The sequence below is a fragment of the Carassius gibelio genome, chromosome B11 (genome assembly GCF_023724105.1).
Source record: "Carassius gibelio isolate Cgi1373 ecotype wild population from Czech Republic chromosome B11, carGib1.2-hapl.c, whole genome shotgun sequence".
In the NCBI taxonomy this organism is placed as follows: domain Eukaryota; kingdom Metazoa; phylum Chordata; class Actinopteri; order Cypriniformes; family Cyprinidae; genus Carassius; species Carassius gibelio.
The window spans coordinates 21,984,538-22,011,818 of record NC_068406.1 but is presented as its reverse complement, the minus strand read 5'-3'; positions in this window follow the sequence as shown (position 1 = coordinate 22,011,818).

Here is a 27,281-nt window from a genome sequence, read left to right as displayed (position 1 = left end):
ATAGCTGGTTTGGGACTAAATTAATTTTTAATAACTGATAAACTTTATATTTACCATGAATTTAAATAAAATTTTATTTTCTGAAGCAATTTTTTCACAATGCCTTTAGTAAAAGGGGTTGAACTGCAACTGAATCTAGCAACTTATACTAGAATAAATTCATGTCATTTTATAGTGTCATATACCTAGACCTTTAGACTGAAGGCAGAAGGTCTGGACTCCATCGCAGCTTTCGTTGGCCAAGGACTGACCAAAGGGCCAAACCAATCACAGTTAGTCTTGTTCAGCGCCATGTTTAGGGGCATGAAAATGTAAAGTCGATGCCATAATAGACACTATGCAACCAATAAATTCTTTACTACAACAGAGTCTAAGCTGTAAACTTCACATACTTTAAAAATCTAGCATTTCGTTGATCCTGATCAGATTTTTGTCAGTTGTAAACACGACAGCTTTCTTCTTCCATGAGGTGGACTTTGTTCTCAGAATCCAACGAACACCCACGTCTCCCAGAAATCCTGTAGAATTTTAAACTTTTGAAATGGTTCTATGGAGTCAATTTAATGCCGTATACGCAAAAAATTTACGTTTTGCAAAAGAAAATTAAGTTTTGCGAAAGCAATGATTTTGCCATAAATATTTTCCATGGTCATATCTATTAATTTATTTGCAGTGCTGCTTTTATTTTGCGTGTCAGTCTAGTTTGAGCTTGCGATACCATTTTTCCTTTGCGCTTCAATTTTCTGCACGTCTCTCTTTGTGGCACTGTTTTGACGTGGGGGCGGAGTCAAGGTATGGGGGCGTGTACAACATGACTCCCTGGAAGTGACGTCATTGGCCCTAGACGCAGTTCACTGATCCAGGCAGGGGGGCAGGGTTTAATTTTTTTTTGAAGCACCCCTGGGCGCCGCCATTGGCTAGCGGACCCCCACCTGCTGTTAGCATTCCATTGACTCCCATTCATTTTGGCATCAGTTTGACAGTGAATAACTTGGCTCCATTTGTCCATTAATTACTTCTAAAGAAACATGAAAATGTATAAAAGGCTCCATTACCTTGTATCTTACTTTATGTTCCTGTAGAAGCAGTTTTTGTAAAAAATAGGCTAACGATTGCATCATAACCAGCGAGTCTCTGTCGCACAGTAGAATCATTTGAGTTAGTTTGGGGATCGCAAATCATTTGTTCGGGAGTTCGTAGCAGGTTCGCGAATAATTTGAGTCAGTTTGGGGATCGCGAGTCATTTTTTTTGGGAGTTCGTATCGGGTTCGCGAATCATCTGTCATATAAGTCAGATCGGGACTTCGCGAATCATTTGAGTCAGATCGCAACTTCAGAGCGGGTCCGCGAATCATTTGAGTGATATGAGTCAGATCGGGACTTCAGAGCGAGTTCGCGAATCATTTGAGTCAGATCGCGACTTCAGAGCGGGTCCGCGAATCATTTGAGTCACATGAATCTTTCTTTTACTGTTTTTAATTCAAAGTTTACATTTCTGAGAATGCGTTCACGTGTGTTCTGGAATTTTAAAAGAGGGTTGCTTTTTATCATGTCTTTAACCATGTCTTTTATCATGTCTTATAAACACAAAGATATTTGGAAGAATGTTTGTAACCAAGCAGATCTCACAATCTCACAAATCATTAACTGCCATTGTAGGAAAAATTATCATGATCGTTAAGATGACGAGATCTGCTTAGTTACAAACATTCTTCCAAATATCTTTGTGTCAAGCAGAACATAGAAAGTTATACAGGTTTGTAGTAACATGAGGGTGAGAAAAGTATGACTATTTTCATTTTTGGGTGAACTATCCCACATATAATACATTACAGCTGTTTGTCTCATTTGTTGTGTAACCTTCACCCTCAGCTCTTCTTGGAGCGTGCTTCAGGTGTTCTGCCATCGCTGCATTCACTTCACAGCATCTGAAGGGAAGAGAATATATTTATTTTTAAAATAAAAAATAAAATAAAAATAAAAAGATAAATGACATGGACTTATTTTCAAAATATCTTTATGGTCTACAGCTAAAAAAAAAAACTTGGAACAAGATGAATGAATCATGAATGAAACATTAGAAAAAGGTAATCAACATGCATTAGATTTAATTTTTATTGTATAAAAGATTGAGTGCTTTAATGTGATGATGCCCTTGATAAAGACCCTTAACTAGGTGTGTAACTGTGAGAAAGTGAACAGGACATTTCTGATAAGACAGGTGGGCTGTGATGTCCCCTGAATAATTAATTAAAGCGTACCAATAAAAATTACATCAATATAAGTAACTTTTAGCCTTCTAACGTTAGCTAATTTTAGCCTTACTCAGTGAATTTCAGTTGACAATGTGGGCATCATTCCTCTGGGTTCCTCCTTGTCAAACAAGTAAAACTCAAGCATGTTAATCAAATAATACAAAATGTACTTACCCAACAGTAGATTTTATATAATATACTAACAGGTTGTTCACGTGACATCTGTGTCATCAAACTCAGTTTGAGTCTGCACAGTATGCAGAAGTGCGTGCTTCTAATTGACTTCATTTTTATCCGTTGAATCCAACGGGGTCGCTGTGTCCATTTCTTTTACTGTCTATGCTTCAGAGCGGGTCCGCAAATCATTTGAATCATGTGAGTCAGATCGGGACATCAGAGCAGCTCGCGAATCATTTGAGTTCGATCAGGACTTCATTTTTTTTTTTTATTATGTTGCTGAAATGTTCTCTGTCTCTATTTTTCTTATATTTTGTTATTTGAAAATTATTGTTGTGTTCTACCTGTTTAAAATAAAGAAAAAAAAAGTTAGATCAGGACTTCAGAGCGGATTCGCGAATCAGATCGCGACTCCAGAGCGGGTCCGCGAATCATTTGAGTCATATGAGTCAGATCGCCACTTCAGAGCGGGTCCGCGAATCATTTGAGTCATATGAGTCAGATCGCGACTTCAGAGCGGGTCCGCGAATCATTTGAGTCATATGAGTCAGATCGCGACTTCAGAGCGGGTCCGCGAATCATTTGAGTCATATGAGTCAGATCGGGACTTCAGAGCGGGTCCGCGAATCATTTGAGTCATATGAGTCAGATCGCGACTCCAGAGCGGGTCCGCGAATCATTTGAGTCATATGAGTCAGATCGGGACTTCAGAGCGGGTCCGCGAATCATTTGAGTCATATGAGTCAGATCGGGACTTCAGAGCGGGTCCGCGAATCATTTGAGTCATATGAGTCAGATCGCGACTCCAGAGCGGGTCCGCGAATCATTTGAGTCATATGAGTCAGATCGCGACTCCAGAGCGGGTCCGCGAATCATTTGAGTCATATGAGTCAGATCGCGACTCCAGAGCGGGTCCGCGAATCATTTGAGTCATATGAGTCAGATCGCGACTTCAGAGCGGGTCCGCGAATCATTTGAGTCATATGAGTCAGATCGGGACTTCAGAGCGGGTCCGCGAATCATTTGAGTCATATGAGTCAGATCGGGACTTCAGAGCGGGTTCGCGAATCATTTGAGTCAGATCGCGACTTCAGAGCGGGTCCGCTAATCATTTGAGTCATATGAGTCAGATCGGGACTTCAGAGCGGGTTCGCGAATCATTTGAGTCATATGATTCAAATCGGGACTTCAGAGCGGGTCCGCGAATCATTTGAGTCATGAGTCAGATCGGGACTTCAGAGCGGGTCCGCTAATCATTTGAGTCATATGAGTCAGATCGCGACTTCAGAGCGGGTTCGCGAATCATTTGAGTCAGATCGCGACTTCAGAGCGGGTCCGCTAATCATTTGAGTCATATGAGTCAGATCGGGACTTCAGAGCGGGTTCGCGAATCATTTGAGTCATATGAGTCAGATCGCGACTTTAGAGCGGGTCCGCGAATCATTTGAGTCATATGAGTCAGATCGGGACTTCAGAGCGGGTCCGCGAATCATTTGAGTCATGAGTCAGACTTGGGACTTCAGAGCGGATTCGCGAATCATTTGAGTCAGATCGCGACTTCAGAGCGGGTTCGTGGATCATTTGAGTCATATGAATCTTTCTTTTACTGTTTATAATTCGAAGTTTACATGTCTGAGAATGCGTTCACGTGTGTTCGACTGGAATGTTAAAAGAGGGTTTCCTTTTATCATGTCTTTATTAATCTTGTCATTGACTTACCCAGTTGTCTTATAAACACAAAGATATTTGGAAGAATGTTTGTAACCAAGCAGATATCACAATCTCACAAATCATTAACTGCCATTGTAGAAAAAATTATCATGATCGTTAAGATGAGGAGATCTGCTTAGTTACAAACATTCTTCCAAATATCTTTGTGTCAAGCAGAACATAGAACGTTATACAGGTTTGTAGTAACACGAGGGTGAGAAAATTATGACTATTTTCATTTTTGGGTGAACTATCCCACATATAACACATTACAGCTGTTTGGCTCATTTCTTGTGTAACCTCCACCCTCAGCTCTTCTTGGAGCGTGCTTCAGGTGTTCTGCCATTGCTGCATTCACTTCACCTGAAGGGAAGAGAATTTATTTATTTTTAAAATAAAAAAATAAATAAAATAAAAAGATAAATGACATGTGTAACGGAGTTAAAAGGAATGTTAAATTAATGCATAAATGGGGACAGCGCCATCTATGTGCTGTGTGATGTGATTTAGCGTGTGGAGTAGGGACCGCCCACAGCAGAGTTAATGAAGTATTGCTGTGGGTGAGTTGCAAGTTTTTCACGGTCTGAGAATTACCATTTATAAGTGTCCTAAACAAATATAACGTGTTTAGAGACCCGATGGTAATCAAAGTGTGTGTTGCCTTGTGTTTCATGTAGAAATGGTTTATTCTCATTCTGAATCGATGAAACCCCTATTTACACACACCGTCTCCATTTGTGCAGGTATGCTGTTAAATGTTTGTGAAAATGTTTTAATCAAAATGAGTTGCTCAAGTTCTCCGCTAGGTGGAGATGTTTCCCTTGACTAAGTTTAATTGTATTGCTCTGTGATTCATTGAGGATCTTTATTCATTGATTTGTGATTTATAATCAATTGAAAATGTGTAATCTATATTCAACCTGTAAATATTTCCAACTGAAACACTATACGATCACAAAGTAAAAAAGAATTTGAGTGACAGAATAAAAAAAAGAGAAAACTGTTTTAAATAAACAGAGCAGAGTTAATGAAGTATTGCTGTGGAAATGGTTTATTCTCATTCTGAATCGATGAAAACCCTATTTACACACACCGTCTCCATTTGTGCAGAAAGCAGACCGACCAAGCAAGACCGTCACATTGGTGCCGTGAAGTTTTGATGCCGTTTTTGAGGTCGTGTCTTCAAGCAAGTTGATTGAGATCACCGTGCTGCTGCATTAGGACTGGAAGCGTGTTTCATCAGTTGAACTGTTCGTCATCATTCCACAGCCTTTGGTGATTGAGGGACTCATTGACTTTATCCTTTTTCGCTCTATTGGACTTTTCTCTTTCTGCTCTTTGATCTTGGGTTAATGCCTGTACTTATTATAGCGTATTTCATTGCTTAAGATGAGTAATATCAATAGATACTTACCTGATCAATGTACTCCTGTTCCAGTGGGTAGAGGCAGAGGGGTTTTAGGTTTCCCAATTCCCTTTCCGATGGATAGCCCTGACACTGGCAATAGCAATAGTAGACCTGGTTTTACAAGAGGGGTGTGTTTTGTTCGAGAGTACGATACAGCAGACATGCAGTCAGATGTCAATCACAGAGTAGCCTCCACATCTACACCCAGCAACGATAGTGTGCCTGATATGGTAGGGCAGATGAGTTCAATTGTCCATCAAATTGGCCAACAATTAGCAGAGAACATTATGTCTCATCTCAGTTCCCATAGCTTTGACACTGACGCACCAAGTAAAAAACACACTGATGATCATAAGAGTGAGAGCCCCTCAAACATGGCTAATTTGTCACAAAGCCAAGTGATTCAGCACAGAAAATTCAAGGAGCCACCTTCATTCAGAGGTGATGGTTCAGATACAATTAAAATTGAAGAATGGGAAGATCTGATGAGGACATTTGTTAAAAAGAGCAACTTGAATGTGGATGAACACGTGGAGGAAATCCTTGTACACCTGCGTGGTAAAGCTAAAGATGTAGTCAAATTCTGGATCAGGAACTGTGACTCTGCCACCACTGTCTACCCAAACTCTGTCTACAGCCTGCTGCGCAAACATTTCAGTTGTAGTCATTACTCACCTGTTCCTCTTGCTGATTTTTACACTACCTTACCTGAGGACAACGAAAATCCATACGACTACTGGCTGAGACTCAACAGAGCTGCAGATGTCGCTTCTGAATGCTTGCAAGAGCAAGGTAAAACACTTGACAAGCCCAGTGTGGAAATAGTCCACATGTTTATCAGACACTGCCCAAGTAAAGACTTAGCCTTAACCTTCAGATCCAAACCGATTGACAAATGGTCAGCCCATGAAGTACAGGCTGTGCTTAATGACTATCAATCTGATTTATCGTTCAAAGCCACCAGTGCAGTGCATCGCAGCCAAAGTGAAAGAGTTTCAATCAACAAGATTGATGTTAACGCAGTTCCAGTGCTCGCTCCCACGTCTTGCGAACAACCAAAAAGCACAGATTTCTCTGCCCTTGAAAAGGTAATTGACATGCTTGAAAAAGTTCTGCTAACCAATTCTAACAAAACTCCATCTCATCCTAGACGCCAGCCTCAAACCAGACTTCCTAGGATCGAAGGTCTTGATGCCTTACCATGTTCTATTTGTAATGATGCTGCCCATTCCGCCTTGATGCACTGTCGCGAGCACCGACTATGTTTCCAGTGTCAATCACCAGGCCACTCCAGGCGTTCCTGTCTTCGGTGGAGAAGTCAATCCACCCAGCCCAGTCCGGAAAACTAGCAGGTCTGTGCAGAAGGGAGGTTAGCACAGACCAGATTGAAAATCCTCCCATATTTGTGACACAAGATTATGAGTCTATTTTTGAACAGAAAAAACCCAGTGTCTCACCCGGGAAAACTGCTGTCTTTCAAGGAATACAGAGAGTCCCTAGAGCTGATTCATTATTTTACACTACTGTGTCTGTAGAGCATGGCCCGTCTTTCGCTGCATTACTTGACAGTGGTTCAATGGCCTGCACTCTCAGTGAGGCAGCTGAAGCTAGTTTGCTGGCAAGCACTTCTGCGTTTACAAAATCTTCTGCCGATGATGTTGTAATTATTGGTTGTGGTGGTCATCGAGTCACGCCAACGGCGATGTATGATTTGTCCGTCTGTGTTTACGGATGTAAACTGATAATACCTGTGCTGGTCGTTCCAGGCCAGACTGATGAGATGATCTTGGGCAGCAACGCCATCAAGAGCTTGCTGACTCTCCTGAAAAATACAGATGACTACTGGAAATTGATTTCGCTTCCAAGCAGTAATGGACAAAACGAGTGTTTAGAGTTTATTTCTTTGCTTTCCAACACACAGAGATGGAGAGGCGATCACGTACCTGAGAAAGTTGGTACTGTTAAACTCAAGCACTGTGTGACACTTCAACCCCAGAGTGAACACCTTGTATGGGGTAAGCTTCCTGTCAACACTGTGTTGTCTGCGGGTAGTACGGTGCTGGTGGAGCCCACCCACTCCAGATGTGGCCCGAAACAGATCATGGTAGGCAGAGTCATTACACCTTTATGGGGCAATGGTTGGATACCTATAAAAGTTATAAATCCTACAAAGAGTGTGTTGACATTAAGAAGAAATGCTAAGATTGCAGATGTCTCTCCATGTATCGCTGTGGAAGATTTTCCAGAGAGTGACCCTATAAAGTCTCAAGTTCAGCACATTCAACTAGAGGACAGTTCCCAGGAATTTGAATATGAGATGGTGCAAGCCTTAAATGACTTGGGATTGAGAGACCTGGATCTGACAGCGTGTGAAGTGTCTTCGGTGTGGAAAACGAAGTTACTCCATCTGATCAAGAAATATGAGTCCATATTCTCAAGGAATAAGATGGACTGTGGAGAAGCCAAAGATTTTGTACATCGGATCCGCCTAGTGGATGACAAACCCTTTCGTCTCCCCTACCGTCGTGTACCTCCAAGTCATTATGAGAAACTGAGAGTAGCACTGGATGAAATGGAAGAGAGGGGCATAATCAGAAAATCAAACAGTGAGTACGCTTCCCCCCTTGTCCTTGTGTGGAAAAAGAATGGTGATTTGAGGATTTGTACTGATTTTCGATGGCTAAATGCAAGGACTGTGAAAGATGCCCATCCTCTGCCACACCAGTCAGATGCTTTAGCTGCTCTTGGAGGAAATGCTTTCTTCTCGACTATGGACCTTACTTCAGGCTTCTATAATGTACCATTACACGAAGACGATAGGAAATACACTGCTTTCTCATCACCATTTGGGCTGCATGAATATAACAGAATGCCACAAGGCCTCTGTAATAGTCCCGCGACATTCATGCGCATGATGATGTCAATCTTTGGTGACAAGAACTTCACAAGTTTACTGTGCTATCTTGATGATCTCATGGTCTTTGCCCCCAACGAGCAGGTTGCACTTGAAAGGCTGGAGATGGTGTTTTCAAGACTCAAGGTCCACAATCTCAAGCTTTCACCTAAAAAATGTCATTTCTTGAGAAAATCAGTTAAGTTTCTTGGACATGTCATTTGTGAGGATGGTGTTAAGACTGATCCGGGGAAAGTTAAGGCCATCACAGATGTTAAAGCAGCGGACTTGATGGACTCTGATGGAAGCACTCCATGTCACAAGAAAATAAGATCATTCTTAGGTATGGTGTTGTACTACCAACATTTTATAGAGAGATGCTCTGTTAAAGCCAAACCGTTATTCGATCTGATTTCAAAAACTGACACTGCGGGCTCTAGAGGCAGGAGGAGGAAACTCAACTCAAAGGCTGTGTGTGTTAAACTTTCACCAACAGATTGGAACGACAATTGCCAGAAAGCATTTGACACTTTAAAGGAGGACCTTCTCACAAGTGTAACGCTGGTACACCCTGATTTTAACCGTGACTTCATACTAGCTGTAGATGCCTCATTTGATGGCTTGGGAGCTGTTCTCTCTCAGATCCCAGAGGGTAGCACTATGGCCAGACCAGTGGCATTCGCTAGCAAGACACTTTCGCGTTCTCAGATGAATTACCCGGCTCACAGGCTAGAGTTCCTCGCACTTAAGTGGGCGATATGTGACAAGTTCCATTATTGGTTAAAGGGGCGTCACTTTACAGCTTGGACGGACAATAATCCCCTCACCTACATACTCACCAAGCCAAGACTCGATGCTTGTGAGCAACGCTGGGTTGCTAAATTAGCCTCTTTCAGCTTTGACCTGAAATACGTACCCGGCTCTAAGAACATTGTCGCCGACGCATTGAGCAGGGAACCTTTTGTTCAGTCTAGTGTAAGCCATCGACTTGTAACAGAACCTTACCACTTCTTGGTCAATCAGGTTAACGGAGTTGTAGATCAAGTGATCCAAGATTCTTTCAGACTTACCGCTAATTGTCAAGTATTAAGCCCTGCTGATGATCTTTCTGAAGCAACAGGAGTAAGTGGCCAAGGTCAGATGACTGCAGGTGCTTTGAGTTCACAGGATGTAGTTGCGCTATTGGATGCACACTGTTCTGGTGGTGTAGGACGAATGATGGGCATGGAAAGCATTCCGCATTTCATCCATGTGGACCAGACTACTGCACTCAGTGTGAGCACTCTGTCGGCTACACAAGCACAGGATAACACAGTGAGTAGAGCACTCTTTTACGTTCAAAGACACCGACGTCCTGACAAGCATGAACGTGCTAGTGAGCCCTGTACTGTCTTAAGGCTTCTTAAGCATTGGAATAAACTCACCATTAGAGATGGCATGCTTTTCAGAGTTAAAAGAGATAATCACATGAACAAAAAGTTGTATCAATTCATTGTCCCAGATGCTCTAAAACAACAAGTACTTAATGGTCTGCATGATGCTGCTGGTCATCAAGGTCGCTCCAGGACACTTTCGTTGGCCAGACAACGGTTCTTTTGGACAGGCATGGAACGGGACATAGCTAATTATGTGAGGAACTGCATGCGGTGTATTGTCGGCAAGACCCCTGAACCAAAAGATCGTGCTCCTCTTGAGAACATACACACCTCTGAGCCGATGGAACTCATCTGCATTGATTTCTGGACAGCAGAACAGGGTGATAACAGAAGTGTGGATGTTCTGGTAGCAACAGACCATTTCACCAAATTAGCCTATGCTTTTCCCTGTAAGAACCAATCTGCGAAGCAGGTTGCTCATCATTTATGGAACGGTCTCTTCTGTATTTACGGATTCCCTAGGCGTGTACATTCGGATCAAGGTCCGAGTTTTGAGAGCAGATTGATGAAGGAGTTGCTAGAAATGGCCGGTGTTAAGAAATCTCACACCACTCCTTATCACCCAATGGGAAACGGAATCACTGAATGCTTCAACAGAACCTTAGGGAACATGATAAGAGCTTTGCCTCCCCAGTCCAAAGTCAAGTGGCCGCAGTCTTTGCAAATGCTGACATTCTGTTATAACTGCACCGTTCACGAGACCACAGGCTTTGCGCCTTTCTATCTGATGTTCGGGAGAATCCCACGTCTTCCTGTCGATGTGATGTTTCAACATGTTCTCAGGGATGATACTGTTGTGAAGTATTCAGATTTTGTATCCAGGCTTAAATGCGACCTTGGCGAAGCTGCAAAGATTGCGCAGAAGCACAGTTTTACTGAGCAAGCTCGGCATGCAAAACTCTACAATCGGAAAGTGAGGGGTTTACCTTTGACTGTTGGTGACCGAGTCCTTCTGGCAAATCGAGGTGAGCGTGGCAAACGGAAAATTGCAGATAAGTGGGAGTCCAATCTTTATGAAGTGATGTCAGTGAGATCACCTATTAATGTCTATCGGATAAAGGACACAGAAACAGGCAGAGAAAAGACTGTGCACAGGAATCTTTTACTCCCTGTCAACTTTCTGTATGAAGATGATGGAATTGTTTTACCATCTCAGTCTCATTCAGTCGATGCGACCTCAGACTTGCCTGATCATCCCGACAGTGATGAAAGAACAGCTCACTGGGTTATGCAGTCTGAGCAGCCCAACTTCCCTGGAAATGAAACCGATTCAGTGGCTTTGTCTGAAGTTCAGTATTCTTTGGATGTCCAGAAATCCAATTCAAAGGCAGACTCTGTTAGCTGTGACGGCTCTATATCTACTGAACAGGCCAGTGACATTCCACATTTGTTGGATGATCGACTACCTCCCGACGATGATTTGGACCAGATATCCACACAGCATTCCTTGGTTATGCCAGTTTTTCCACCTTCACATGCAGACAATAATTCTGTTCCGGATACAGTTAACCCTGTAGTTTGCACTCAACCAGAACACTTTCAAACAGGCACAGTCAGAACTAGGGCTGGTAGGACCATTAAACCTCCACAAAGATTGATCTGTGAGATGAATAATCAGTTCGTGCAGGATTCCTCACCTTCAGTGATTTCTCTTTTAGATGTGGTGAAAACCATTTTTCATGGGTAAATACATATGGTTACGACTTAGATTTTTGCCATTTTGAGTTGATATTTTTCAATCCTTGAATTGTGTATGTGAAGAGAGGTGTTTAGGGCATCTCTTTGGTCTGTGTTTAGTCTGGATTTTGGTACCAGTCCATTCTTGCATACCTCTTATGGAGGAATTTTGTAATTGATATTTACGCTGAAATGTCAAGGAAATTCACAGTCATTTTCTTGTTTTGTTTTCTTTACCTTTTTCTGGTTCTTGTGTTAAGTTTTCCTACTGTACTGACGCTTCCCCAGTTTAGCATAATTTAAGGGGGGTGTATGTAACGGAGTTAAAAGGAATGTTAAATTAATGCATAAATGGGGACAGCGCCATCTATGTGCTGTGTGATGTGATTTAGCGTGTGGAGTAGGGACCGCCCACAGCAGAGTTAATGAAGTATTGCTGTGGGTGAGTTGCAAGTTTTTCACGGTCTGAGAATTACCATTTATAAGTGTCCTAAACAAATATAACGTGTTTAGAGACCCGATGGTAATCAAAGTGTGTGTTGCCTTGTGTTTCATGTAGAAATGGTTTATTCTCATTCTGAATCGATGAAAACCCTATTTACACACACCGTCTCCATTTGTGCAGGTATGCTGTTAAATGTTTGTGAAAATGTTTTAATCAAAATGAGTTGCTCAAGTTCTCCGCTAGGTGGAGATGTTTCCCTTGACTAAGTTTAATTGTATTGCTCTGTGATTCATTGAGGATCTTTATTCATTGATTTGTGATTTATAATCAATTGAAAATGTGTAATCTATATTCAACCTGTAAATATTTCCAACTGAAACACTATACGATCACAAAGTAAAAAAGAATTTGAGTGACAGAATAAAAAAAAGAGAAAACTGTTTTAAATAAACAGAGCAGAGTTAATGAAGTATTGCTGTGGAAATGGTTTATTCTCATTCTGAATCGATGAAAACCCTATTTACACACACCGTCTCCATTTGTGCAGAAAGCAGACCGACCAAGCAAGACCGTCACACATGCACTTATTTTCAAAATATCTTCATGGTCTACAGCTAAAAAAAAAAACTTGGAACTATGAATGAATCATGAATGAAACATTAGAAAAAGGTAATGTGCTTCTAATCGACTTCATTTTTATCCGTTGAATCCAATGGGGTCGCTGTGTCCATTTCTTTTACTCTCTATGCTTCAGAGCGGGTCTGAAAATCATTTAAGTCATATGAGTAAGATCGGGACATCAGAGCGGGCTCGCGAATCATTTGAGTTCGATCGGGACTTCATTTTCAATCGGGACTTAATTTATCTGTTGAATCCAACGGGGTCGCTGTGTCCACTTCTTTTACTGTCTTTTAATGCTTCAGAGCGGGTCCGCAAATCATTTGAGTCAAATGACTCATATGGTTCAGATCTGGACTTCAGAGCGGGTTCGCGAATCATTTGAGTAAGATCGCGACTTCAGAGCAGGGGGAGAGGGTTTCATATTTTTTTGAAGCACCCCTAGCGGACCCCCACCTGCTGTTAGCATTCCATTGACTCCCATTCATTTTGCCATCACTTTGACAGCAAATAACTTTTTATCTGAGGCATTTAAATAACCCATTTGTCCATTAATTATTTATAAAGAAACACGAAAATGTATAAAAGGCTCCATTACCTTGTATCTTACGTTATGGTCCTGTAGAAGCAGTTTTTGTAAAAAATAGGCTAACGATTGCGTCATAACCTGTGACTCTCTGTCGCGCAGTAGAGAAATTACCGTATGGACAGGAGGAGAAGCTGGCATGCAATCTTTTACTGTCTGTGAGGCTATCAGAGGGACGTGGAGGCATAAAGTCAAGGGAGATAATTAATCAGAATACTTACCAAAATTTGCTCCTATTCACACTCGCCTTCTCTGCAAGATTCGGTGGGTGATTCAGATTTCTCTTGGCACAGCGATTAGAAGACTTACAGGTTGCTCACGTGACATCTACGTCATCAAGCTCAGTTTGAGTCTGCGCAGTACCCCCAGGAAGTGCGTGCTTCTAATTGACAATCATTTGAGTCAGATCGCGACTTCAGAGCGGGTTAGTGAATCATTTGAGTCATTTCTGAGAATGCGTTCACGTGTGTTCGACTAGAATGTTAAAAGAGGGTTTCTTTTTATCATGTCTTTATTAATCTTGTCATTGACTTACCCAGTTGTCTTATAAACACAAAGATATTTGGAAGAATGTTTGTAACCAAGCAGATCTCACAATCTCACAAATCATTAACTGCCATTGTAGAAAAAATTATCATGATCGTTAAGATGACGAGACATGCTTAGTTACAAACATTCTTCCAAAAATCTTTGTGTCAAGCAGAACATAGAAAGTTATACAGGTTTGTAGTAACACGAGGGTGAGAAAATTATGACTATTTTCATTTTTGGGTGAACTATCCCACATATAACACATTACAGCTGTTTGGCTCATTTCTTGTGTAACCTCCACCCTCAGCTCTTCTTGGAGCGTGCTTCAGGTGTTCTGCCATCGCTGCATTCACTTCACAGCATCTGAAGGGAAGAGAATATATTTATTTTTAAAATAAAAAAAATAAAAATATAAATGACATGCACTTATTTTCAAAATATCTTTATGGTCTACAGCAAAAAAAAAAAAACTTGGAACAAGATGAATGAATCATGAATGAAACATTAGAAAAAGGTAATCAACATGCATTAGATTTAATTTTTATTGTATAAAAGATTGAGTGCTTTAATGTGATGATGCCCTTGAGAAAGACCCTTAATTAGGTGTGTAACTGTGAGAAAGTGAACAGGACATTTCTGATAAGACAGGTGGGCTGTGATGTCCCCTGAATAATTAATTAAAGCGTAACAATAAAAATTACATCAATATAAGTAACTTTTAGCCTTCTAACGTTAGCTAATTTTAGCCTTACTCAGTGAATTTCAGTTGACAATGTGGGCATCATTCCTCTCGGTTCCTCCTTGTCAAACAAGTAAAACTCAAGCATGTTAATCAAATAATACAAAATGTACTTACCCAACAGTAGATTTTATATAATATACTTACAGGTTGTTCACGTGACATCTATGTCATCAAGCTCAGTTTGAGTCTGCACAGTATGCAGAAGTGCGTGCTTCTAATTGACTTCATTTTTATCCGTTGAATCCAACGGGGTCGCTGTGTCCATTTCTTTTACTGTCTATGCTTCAGAGCGGGTCCGCAAATCATTTGAATCATGTGAGTCAGATCGGGACATCAGAGCAGCTCGCGAATCATTTGAGTTCGATCAGGACTTCATTTTTTTTTTTATTATTATGTTGCTGAAATGTTCTCTGTCTCTATTTTTCTTATATTTTGTTATTTGAAAATTATTGTTGTGTTCTACCTGTTTAAAATAAAGAAAAAAAAAGTTAGATCAGGACTTTAGAGCGGATTCGCGAATCAGATCACGACTCCAGAGCGGGTCCGCGAATCATTTGAGTCATATGAGTCAGATCGCGACTCCAGAGCGGGTCCGCGAATCATTTGAGTCATATGAGTCAGATCTCGACTTCAGAGCGGGTCCGCGAATCATTTGAGTCATATGAGTCAGATCGCGACTCCAGAGCGGGTCCGCGAATCATTTGAGTCATATGAGTCAGATCGCGACTTCAGAGCGGGTCCGCGAATCATTTGAGTCATATGAGTCAGATCGCGACTTCAGAGCGGGTCCGCGAATCATTTGAGTCATATGAGTCAGATCGCGACTTCAGAGCGGGTCCGCGAATCATTTGAGTCATATGAGTCAGATCGGGACTTCAGAGCGAGTTCGCGAATCATTTGAGTCAGATCGGGACTTCAGAGCGAGTTCGCGAATCATTTGAGTCAGATCGCGACTTCAGAGCGGGTCCGCTAATCATTTGAGTCAGATCGCAACTTCAGAGCGGGTTCGCGAATCATTTGAGTCAGATCGCGACCTCAGAGCGGGTCCGCTAATCATTTGAGTCATATGAGTCAGATCGCGACTTTAGAGCGGGTCCGCGAATCATTTGAGTCATATGAGTCAGATCGGGACTTCAGAGCGGGTCCGCGAATCATTTGAGTCATGAGTCAGATCGGGACTTCAGAGCGGGTTAGCGAATCATTTGAGTCATTTCTGAGAATGCGTTCACGTGTGTTCGACTGGAATGTTAAAAGAGGGTTTCCTTTTATCATGTCTTTATTAATCTTGTCATTGACTTACCCAGTTGTCTTATAAACACAAAGATATTTGGAAGAATGTTTGTAACCAAGCAGATATCACAATCTCACAAATCATTAACTGCCATTGTAGAAAAAATTATCATGATCGTTAAGATGACGAGATCTGCTTAGTTACAAACATTCTTCCAAATATCTTTGTGTCAAGCAGAACATAGAACATTATACAGGTTTGTAGTAACACGAGGGTGAGAAAATTATGACTATTTTCATTTTCGGGTGAACTATCCCACATATAACACATTACAGCTGTTCGGCTCATTTCTTGTGTAACCTCCACCCTCAGCTCTTCTTGGAGCGTGCTTCAGGTGTTCTGCCATTGCTGCATTCACTTCACCTGAAGGGAAGAGAATTTATTTATTTTTAAAATAAAAAAATAAATAAAATAAAAAGATAAATGACATGCACTTATTTTCAAAATATCTTTATGGTCTACAGCTAAAAAAAAAAACTTGGAACTATGAATGAATCATGAATGAAACATTAGAAAAAGGTAATGTGCTTCTAATCGACTTCATTTTTATCCGTTGAATCCAATGGGGTCGCTGTGTCCATTTCTTTTACTCTCTATGCTTCAGAGCGGGTCTGAAAATCATTTAAGTCATATGAGTCAGATCGGGACATCAGAGCGGGCTCGCGAATCATTTGAGTTCGATCGGGACTTCATTTTCAATCGGGACTTAATTTATCTGTTGAATCCAACGGGGTCGCTGTGTCCACTTCTTTTACTGTCTTTTAATGCTTCAGAGCGGGTCCGCAAATCATTTGAGTCAAATGAGTCATATGGTTCAGATCTGGACTTCAGAGCGGGTTCGCGAATCATTTGAGTAAGATCGCGACTTCAGAGCAGGGGGAGAGGGTTTCATATATTTTTGAAGCACCCCTAGCGGACCCCCACCTGCTGTTAGCATTCCATTGACTCCCATTCATTTTGCCATCACTTTGACAGCAAATAACTTTTTATCTGAGGCATTTAAATAACCCATTTGTCCATTAATTATTTATAAAGAAACACGAAAATGTATAAAAGGCTCCATTACCTTGTATCTTACGTTATGGTCCTGTAGAAGCAGTTTTTGTAAAAAATAGGCTAACGATTGCGTCATAACCTGTGACTCTCTGTCGCGCAGTAGAGAAATTACCGTATGGACAGGAGGAGAAGCTCGCATGCAATCTTTTACTGTCTGTGAGGCTATCAGAGGGACGTGGAGGCATAAAGTCAAGGGAGATAATTAATCAGAATACTTACCAAAATTTGCTCCTATTCACACTCGCCTTCTCTGCAAGATTCGGTGGGTGATTCAGATTTCTCTTGGCACAGCGATTAGAAGACTTACAGGTTGCTCACGTGACATCTACGTCATCAAGCTCAGTTTGAGTCTGCGCAGTACCCCCAGGAAGTGCGTGCTTCTAATTGACAATCATTTGAGTCAGATCGCGACTTCAGAGCGGGTTAGCGAATCATTTGAGTCATTTCTGAGAATGCGTTCACGTGTGTTCGACTGGAATGTTAAAAGAGGGTTTCTTTTTATCATGTCTTTATTAATCTTGTCATTGACTTACCCAGTTGTCTTATAAACACAAAGATATTTGGAAGAATGTTTGTAACCAAGCAGATCTCACAATCTCACAAATCATTAACTGCCATTGTAGAAAAAATTATCATGATCGTTAAGATGACGAGACATGCTTAGTTACAAACATTCTTCCAAAAATCTTTGTGTCAAGCAGAACATAGAAAGTTATACAGGTTTGTAGTAACACGAGGGTGAGAAAATTATGACTATTTTCATTTTTGGGTGAACTATCCCACATATAACACATTACAGCTGTTTGGCTCATTTCTTGTGTAACCTCCACCCTCAGCTCTTCTTGGAGCGTGCTTCAGGTGTTCTGCCATCGCTGCATTCACTTCACAGCATCTGAAGGTAAGAGAATATATTTATTTTTAAAATAAAAAAAATAAAAATAAAAAGATAAATGACATGCACTTATTTTCAAAATATCTTTATGGTCTACAGCTAAAAAAAAACTTGGAGCAAGATGAATGAATCATGAATTAAACATTAGAAAAAGGTAATCAACATGCATTAGATTTAATTTTTATTGTATAAAAGATTGTGTGTTTCCACGTGTGTTCTACCTGTTTAAAATAAAGAAAAAAAAAGTTAGATCAGGACTTTAGAGCGGATTCGCGAATCAGATCACGACTCCAGAGCGGGTCCGCGAATCATTTGAGTCATATGAGTCAGATCGCGACTCCAGAGCGGGTCCGCGAATCATTTGAGTCATATGAGTCAGATCTCGACTTCAGAGCGGGTCCGCGAATCATTTGAGTCATATGAGTCAGATCGCGACTCCAGAGCGGGTCCGCGAATCATTTGAGTCATATGAGTCAGATCGCGACTTCAGAGCGGGTCCGCGAATCATTTGAGTCATATGAGTCAGATCGGGACTTCAGAGCGGGTCCGCGAATCATTTGAGTCATATGAGTCAGATCGGGACTTCAGAGCGAGTTCGCGAATCATTTGAGTCAGATCGCGACTTCAGAGCGGGTTCGCGAATCATTTGAGTCAGATCGCGACCTCAGAGCGGGTCCGCTAATCATTTGAGTCATATGAGTCAGATCGGGACTTCAGAGCGGGTCCGCGAATCATTTGAGTCAGATCGCGACTTCAGAGCGGGTTCGTGGATCATTTGAGTCATATGAATCTTTCTTTTACTGTTTATAATTCGAAGTTTACATGTCTGAGAATGCGTTCACGTGTGTTCGACTGGAATGTTAAAAGAGGGTTTCCTTTTATCATGTCTTTATTAATCTTGTCATTGACTTACCCAGTTGTCTTATAAACACAAAGATATTTGGAAGAATGTTTGTAACCAAGCAGATATCACAATCTCACAAATCATTAACGGCCATTGTAGAAAAAATTATCATGATCGTTAAGATGAGGAGATCTGCTTAGTTACAAACATTCTTCCAAATATCTTTGTGTCAAGCAGAACATAGAACATTATACAGGTTTGTAGTAACACGAGGGTGAGAAAATTATGACTATTTTCATTTTCGGGTGAACTATCCCACATATAACACATTACAGCTGTTCGGCTCATTTCTTGTGTAACCTCCACCCTCAGCTCTTCTTGGAGCGTGCTTCAGGTGTTCTGCCATTGCTGCATTCACTTCACCTGAAGGGAAGAGAATTTATTTATTTTTAAAATAAAAAAATAAATAAAATAAAAAGATAAATGACATGCACTTATTTTCAAAATATCTTTATGGTCTACAGCTAAAAAAAAAAACTTGGAACTATGAATGAATCATGAATGAAACATTAGAAAAAGGTAATGTGCTTCTAATCGACTTCATTTTTCTCTGTTGAATCCAATGGGGTCGCTGTGTCCATTTCTTTTACTCTCTATGCTTCAGAGCGGGTCTGAAAATCATTTAAGTCATATGAGTCAGATCGGGACATCAGAGCGGGCTCGCGAATCATTTGAGTTCGATCGGGACTTCATTTTCAATCGGGACTTAATTTATCTGTTGAATCCAACGGGGTCGCTGTGTCCACTTCTTTTACTGTCTTTTAATGCTTCAGAGCGGGTCCGCAAATCATTTGAGTCAAATGAGTCATATGGTTCAGATCTGGACTTCAGAGCGGGTTCGCGAATCATTTGAGTAAGATCGCGACTTCAGAGCAGGGGGAGAGGGTTTCATATATTTTTGAAGCACCCCTAGCGGACCCCCACCTGCTGTTAGCATTCCATTGACTCCCATTCATTTTGCCATCACTTTGACAGCAAATAACTTTTTATCTGAGGCATTTAAATAACCCATTTGTCCATTAATTATTTATAAAGAAACACGAAAATGTATAAAAGGCTCCATTACCTTGTATCTTACGTTATGGTCCTGTAGAAGCAGTTTTTGTAAAAAATAGTCTAGCGATTGCGTCATAACCTGTGACTCTCTGTCGCACAGTAGAGAAATTACCGTATGGACAGGAGGAGAAGCTGGCATGCAATCTTTTACTGTCTGTGAGGCTATCAGAGGGACGTGGAGGCATAAAGTCAAGGGAGATAATTAATCAGAATACTTACCAAAATTTGCTCCTATTCACACTCGCCTTCTCTGCAAGATTCGGTGGGTGATTCAGATTTCTCTTGGCACAGCGATTAGAAGACTTACAGGTTGCTCACGTGACATCTACGTCATCAAGCTCAGTTTGAGTCTGCGCAGTACCCCCAGGAAGTGCGTGCTTCTAATTGACAATCATTTGAGTCAGATCGCGACTTCAGAGCGGGTTAGCGAATCATTTGAGTCATTTCTGAGAATGCGTTCACGTGTGTTCGACTGGAATGTTAAAAGAGGGTTTCTTTTTATCATGTCTTTATTAATCTTGTCATTGACTTACCCAGTTGTCTTATAAACACAAAGATATTTGGAAGAATGTTTGTAACCAAGCAGATCTCACAATCTCACAAATCATTAACGGCCATTGTAGAAAAAATTATCATGATCGTTAAGATGACGAGACATGCTTAGTTACAAACATTCTTCCAAAAATCTTTGTGTCAAGCAGAACATAGAAAGTTATACAGGTTTGTAGTAACACGAGGGTGAGAAAATTATGACTATTTTCATTTTTGGGTGAACTATCCCACATATAACACATTACAGCTGTTTGGCTCATTTCTTGTGTAACCTTCACCCTCAGCTCTTCTTGGAGCGTGCTTCAGGTGTTCTGCCATCGCTGCATTCACTTCACAGCATCTGAAGGTAAGAGAATATATTTATTTTTAAAATAAAAAAAATAAAAATAAAAAGATAAATGACATGCACTTATTTTCAAAATATCTTTATGGTCTACAGCTAAAAAAAAACTTGGAGCAAGATGAATGAATCATGAATTAAACATTAGAAAAAGGTAATCAACATGCATTAGATTTAATTTTTATTGTATAAAAGATTGTGTGATTTAATATGATGATGCCCTTGATAAAGACCCTTAACTAGTTGTGTAACTGTGAGAAAGTGAACAGGACATTTCTGATAAGACAGGTGGGCTGTGATGTCCCCTGAATAATTAATTAAAGCGTACCAATAAAAATTACATCAATATAAGTAACTTTTAGCCTTCTAACGTTAGCTAATTTTAGCCTTACTCAGTGAATTTCAGTTGACAATGTGGGCATCATTCCTCTCGGTTCCTTCTTGTCAAACAAGTATAACTCAAACACGTTAATCAAATAATACAAAATGTACTTACCAGGGGCGGAGCCAGAAGATGTAAACATTCGGGGCTTAGCCCAAACCTAGCGGGCTGCAGGGGTGTACTCCGCAGGGGAGATTTTTTTCCCCCATTTATGTCAGCTAAATGCACTATTTTTCAGGCTGTTTGAGATAACAGAATGCCTAAAAATCTATACACTATCTGGGAAAATTATGGTTACTCAGAAAAAAAAAATATTCACCCAGTAGAGCCTACAAACTATTTTGTATTTAATTGTTCTCCAGCTATATTTCTCAATTAATCTATCTTCTTATCCCACTAATGTGCCGAGAACAGTTGTAAAACATGCCCTGAAATAACTTAGCATTTGATACATTGGGATATATTGCTTTTGAATCTCTCTCTGGCCGGTGAGGTTTGCTGTTACGAGTTATGCTGTTATGTCCATAATGTTAATTACAGGCGGTTAGTAAGTGAGCTCGCTACAATGGTGGTGAAATAAAAAGCCCACCAGCCCCTAATGACAACGACGAAGAAGATGATTTATATTCTTCTTCGTTAGTTTTTATCGGCAGTTGGCAAACAAGCGAAGTGATGCGTGATGCTTTACCGTCCGCCACAACGCACAGTAATAGAGCTTTTGTTCCTTTTTTTTGCCGCTCCAGTCTGAGAGACTGAGAGGAAATGAAACAAAGTTGAAGTTATTTTAAAAAAGCTAAAAGATTCGGGGCTTTTGACAAAACATTCGGGGCTTAAGCCCCATTAGCCACCCCCCCGCTCCGCCCCTGGTACTTACCCAACAGTAGATTTCATATAATATACTTACAGGTTGTTCACGTGACATCTATGTCATCAAGCTCAGTTTGAGTCTGCTCAGTATGCCCAACCCCCAGGAAGTGCGTGCTTCTAATTGACTTCATTTTTATCCGTTGAATCCAAAGGGGTCGCTGTGTCCGTTTCTTTTACTGTCTATGCTTCAGAGCGGGTCCGCAAATCATTTGAGTCATATGAGTCAGATCGGGACATCAGAGCAGCTCGCGAATCATTTGAGTTCGATCAGGATTATGTTGCTGAAATGTTCTCTGTCTCTATTTTTCTTATATTTTGTTATTTGAAAATTATTGTTGTGTTCTACCTGTTTAAAATAAAGAAAAAAAAGTTAGATCAGGACTTCAGAGCGGATTCGCGAATCATTTGAGTCACATGAGTCAGATCGCGCCTTCAGAGCGGGTCCGTGAATCATTTGAGTCATATGAGTCAGATCGCGACTTCAGAGCGGGTCCGTGAATCATTTGAGTCACATGAGTCAGATCGCGACTTCAGAGCGGATTCGCGAATCATTTGAGTCAGATCGCGACTTCAGAGCGGGTTCGTGAATTATTTGAGTCATATGAATCTTTCTTTTACTGTTTATAATTCAAAGTTAACATTTCTGAGATTTAATTAATTAAAGCGTACCAATAAAAATTACATCAATATAAGTAACTTTTAGCCTTCTAACATTAGCTCATTTTAGCCTTACTCAGTGAATTTCAGTTGACAATGTGGGCATCATTCCTCTCGGTTCCTTCTTGTCAAACAAGTAAAACTCAAACACGTTAATCAAATAATACAAAATGTACTTACCAACAGTAGATTTTATATAATATACTTACAGGTTGTTCACGTGACATCTACGTCATCAAGCTCAGTTTGAGTCTGCACAGTGTGCCCGACCCCAGGAAGTGCGTGCTTCTAATTGACTTCATTTTTATCCGTTGGATGGGGTCGCTGTGTCCATTTCTTTTACTGTCTATGCTTCAGAGCAGGTCTGCGAATAATTTGAGTCATATGAGTCAGATCGGGACATCAGAGCGGGCTCGCGAATCATTTTAGTTCGATCGGGACTTCATTTTTTTTATTATGTTGCTGAAATGTTCTCTGTCTCTATTTTTCTTATATTTTGTTATTTGAAAATTATTGTTGTGTTCTAACTGTTTAAAATAAAGAAAAAAAAGTTAGATCAGGACTTAAGAGCGGGTTCGCGAATCAGATCGCGACATCAGAGCGGGTCCGCGAATCATTTGAGTCATATGAGTCAGATCGCGACTTCAGAGTGGGTCCGCGAATCATTTGAGTCATATGAGTCAGATCGGGACTGCAGAGCGGGTTTGCGAATCATTTGAGTCAGATCGCGACTTCAGAGCGGGTGCGCGAATCAATTGAGTCATGAGTCAGATCGGGACTTCAGAGCAGGTTCGCGAATCATTTGAGTCAGATCGCAACTTCAGAGCGGGTCCACGAATCATTTGAGTCAGCTGAGTTAGTTTGGGGATCGTTAATCATTTGAATCAGTTCTGGAGTTCGTGGTGGGTTTGCGAATCATTTGAGTCAGTTCGGGAGTTCGTAGCGGGTTCGCAAATCATTTGAGTCAGTTTGGGGATCGCGAATTATTTGTTCGGGAGTTCGTAGCGGGTTCGCAAATCATTTGAGTCAGTTCGGGAGTTTGTAGCGAGATCACGAATCATTTGAGTCAGTTTGGGGATCGCGAATCATTTGAGTCAGTTTGGGGATCGCGAATCATAGCTGTATATGGATAGGCATTTTTAACTAATTTAGTAGCTAGTTCCAATTACGTTTTCCACGCGTGTTTAGGTGTGATATGTGAAATCATATTTTTTGTTTTAATGATGTACCTTTTAACAGTATCAAGTATATTCAAAAACTAAACAAATTGTGCCTTAAAAGTGCACGCATCTAGGCTAATGTAAAGTTACATGATGAAGTACTTGTGTGCGTGTGCATTTTGAGTGCGTTCTTTCACTGCATTATTCGGTGGATTCAAATGCATTTATGAATGCATGTGAATGATCACAAAATTCAAGATATGAATGAATGAATGAATGAATGAATGAATGAATGAATAATAGCCTAAAGAACCTTTGTGCCAAAAGGGTTCTTTCTTGTCATTATAGAACCTTTTTGGCATAAAAGATTCTTTGGAGTTGAGTAAAGAACCATGGTTCTATATAGAACCCCAATGAACCCTTTTTTCTAAGAGTTTGTTGTCATAACGTTCACCTTGGAGATTGAAAATGTTTCTTTTTTGAGACACCAGGAGCCCAAATTCAGACCCAGAACAATAAAACACACAGAAAAGGTGGGAGTTCAAATGAGGAATCTTTATATTACCAAACTGCAGGGAGAGGAAGAGTAGATATAAGTCATGATCTGTAAGATTAAACACAATCTGATGTGATCCAACCACCTCAGAGAAAACCAGTGTTGAGCTGCTGCAAGAGCTTTTGAAGCACAGCAGCTGTGGTCAAAGAGTTCTCGTGTGGTCTGATTGGTGGATGATGATGATGAGTGGAAAAAGACTAGAGCAATCAAATAGTGAGAGAGTGATCTGCTCACCACCTGGTTATGTTCATGGATGTTTCGACGTGGAAAGCAGTTTGGAATGGAAATATTGATATTTTATTTGTTAACAACATACTTTTCGTACCTTAATTTCAGTAAATGTTATGAAATTAGAGAACTAAGCCAATAGTAGCATGGAAGTGTCATTTGATTTGGATGGGAACTTCATATTGTGAATTATTTGGGTCAGTTCGGAGCGGGTTCGCAAATCATTTTATTCCGCGTTTCCATCGAAAATTACCCGGAACATTTGTACTAGGAACTTTTTTCCCAGGAACTTTTTCCCCCCAGACCTGTTGCTTTCTGCGTTACCACCGTGGTGTAAAGTACAGGGAAGATTAGGCAAATAGACTGACGTAGGTCTGCGCACGTTTCTCAATACAAAGCATGAGAAATATTAAACAATAATAACAGCTGCAGAAATGTACTTAGCTCAGGGAAATGTATATATACAGTCATTACAATGAAACTAAATATTTCATTGTTTCATATAAATTCGCCTTTTTTTATTTTCATTTTAACATATTGATAAATTGAATACAGACCAAAGATAACCTGTTAGATTTACCAAAAACGAATTATATGTTTTTTTTAAACACTAAAGAGACATCAGAGCCAATGGCACACATCAGAAGGTCTAGCCGAGGTGAGGCTGCTCTCAGTGGATGCATGAAGATTGAGCTCCCGCTGATTGCGTGGAATTCACGTCTCCGAGATTGGCGAAACACATTTTATTTTAATTTTAACATATAGATAAATGGAATAAAGACCAGAGATAACCTGTTAGATTTACCCAAAACTAATGATATGTTATGTTTAACCACTAAAGAGACATCAGAGCCAGCGGCACATATCAAAAGGTCTAGCCGAGGTGAAGCTGCTCTCGTCGAATACCTGAGGCCTGAGCTCCCGCTGATCGCGTGGAATTCCCGTCTCCGAGATTGGCGAAACACATATTTAAATAGGCACTGTCTTTATAAATAAACCACAGATTTGAGTTTTAAACAACTACATTCTCGCCTGAAATACTTTTAAAATTACATTTCATGACACAATAACAGTAATATTTTGAAAATGATCTGAATAAATGATGGTTGAACTCAACTACCGCTGCGTGAACTCAACCAATCAGGATGTTTAGTGCCCAAGTCCCGCCCCCGAAAGTTCTGGAACTTTGAAAAAGTACCACCTCGCCAGCAGGTGAAGTTACATGATGAAGTCATACTAGTGCGTGTGGTGTGTGTGCATTTTGAGTGCGTTCTTTCACTGCATTATTCGGTGTATTCAAATGCATTTATGAATGCATGTGAATGATCACATAATTCAAGATATTGGGGTTAGAAAATGTATATATTTATATCATTTTATATAGTTAATCAATATCACATGAAAAGTGCCATTTCAGTTTTTCTCCAAATATCAGCATGATTAAAATGTGATATTAAGTTACTACAAACAATAATTTAATTACAAATACAAAATGTTGCAGAATAATGTAATATATCAATGAATAATAGCCTAAAGAACCTTTGTGCCAAAAGGGTTCTTTCTTGTCATTATAGAACCTTTTTAGCATAAAAGGTTCTTTGGAATTGAGTAAAGAACCCTATGGTTCTATATAGAACCCCAATAAACCCTTTTTTTCGAAGAGTTTACATTTGTTAATAAAGGAAATAAAATGAAAACATAAATGTTTTAATGCTACTGAATAAAAATAAACGATCCACTCGTTTTGATGGTATCGCAAGCTCAAACTAGACTGACACGCAAAATAAAAGCAGCGTTGCAAATAATATATATATGTGCCGTTAAATTGACTCCATATGGTTCCCATTTTGGGTGCTTTTATACGTTAGACGTTCAGCCGACGTTACATATGCATGAGACTATGTGATAGTTTATCCAACATATAGTACTCACCTCAAAAAAAAAAAAAAAAATGGTATAAAAAATAAGACTTTACTGATAGTTATTATTGGTAAAATCATTATTTATTAAATGTAATACTAAATATATGTGGCTTTTTCTGCAGATAATTTATATTTGGCTGGTGGACATTTAAGTATTGATGAACCAAAGCTGGACGAACTGCCTTTGCATATTGGTTTTGCTTTAATTCACCCAGCCAACTTTCTTCAGCAAATCTTCTTTGGAACAGTATATACTATATATTATATGAAGCTATGAAATTGAATCTCTGGTATGCTACATTTAAAATTACAAAAACAAACCCAGTAGATAAATTAAATTTATGCATTTAGCAGACACTTTTATCCAAAGGGACTTACAGTGCATTCAGGCTATCATTTTTTACCTATTGTGTGTTCTCGGGGATTCAAACTCCCAGCATTACATCGCAGTGCTCTACCAATTGAGCTACAGGAACACTAAAAAATTTATAATAGACAAAGGAATAACAATTAGTACACGTTTTAAAGTGGCTGCCTAACTCTTTCTTGACTGTGTGGATGGTGAAATCCAGTATTGGCGCTGGAGGTGTGTGATGCTCTTGAAGAGGACCACAGGTTCATTCTGACAGCCTGAGCTTTCCATCTGCCCTGAGACACGGATTTAACTCAACCTGTGACCTCTTCTCTTGTAGGTCAACTCATCCACTATCTGAGAGGAGAGAGGGGTATTAGAGAAGATTTTCCTTGACAGGTATTTCGGTATTGCTCAGGAAGGTAACAGAACATGTCTTACTAAACCTTTTATTGGGAAATTTCAGCATTTAATGGCACAATCTTAAATCCATCACAAAATAGTTGAAAGGCAGACTTAAAACACAAATCTCATGTGGTTTTCGTTTGCTATAACTGGACTCATTTCTTGTCTTCTGAAGACTTTTCA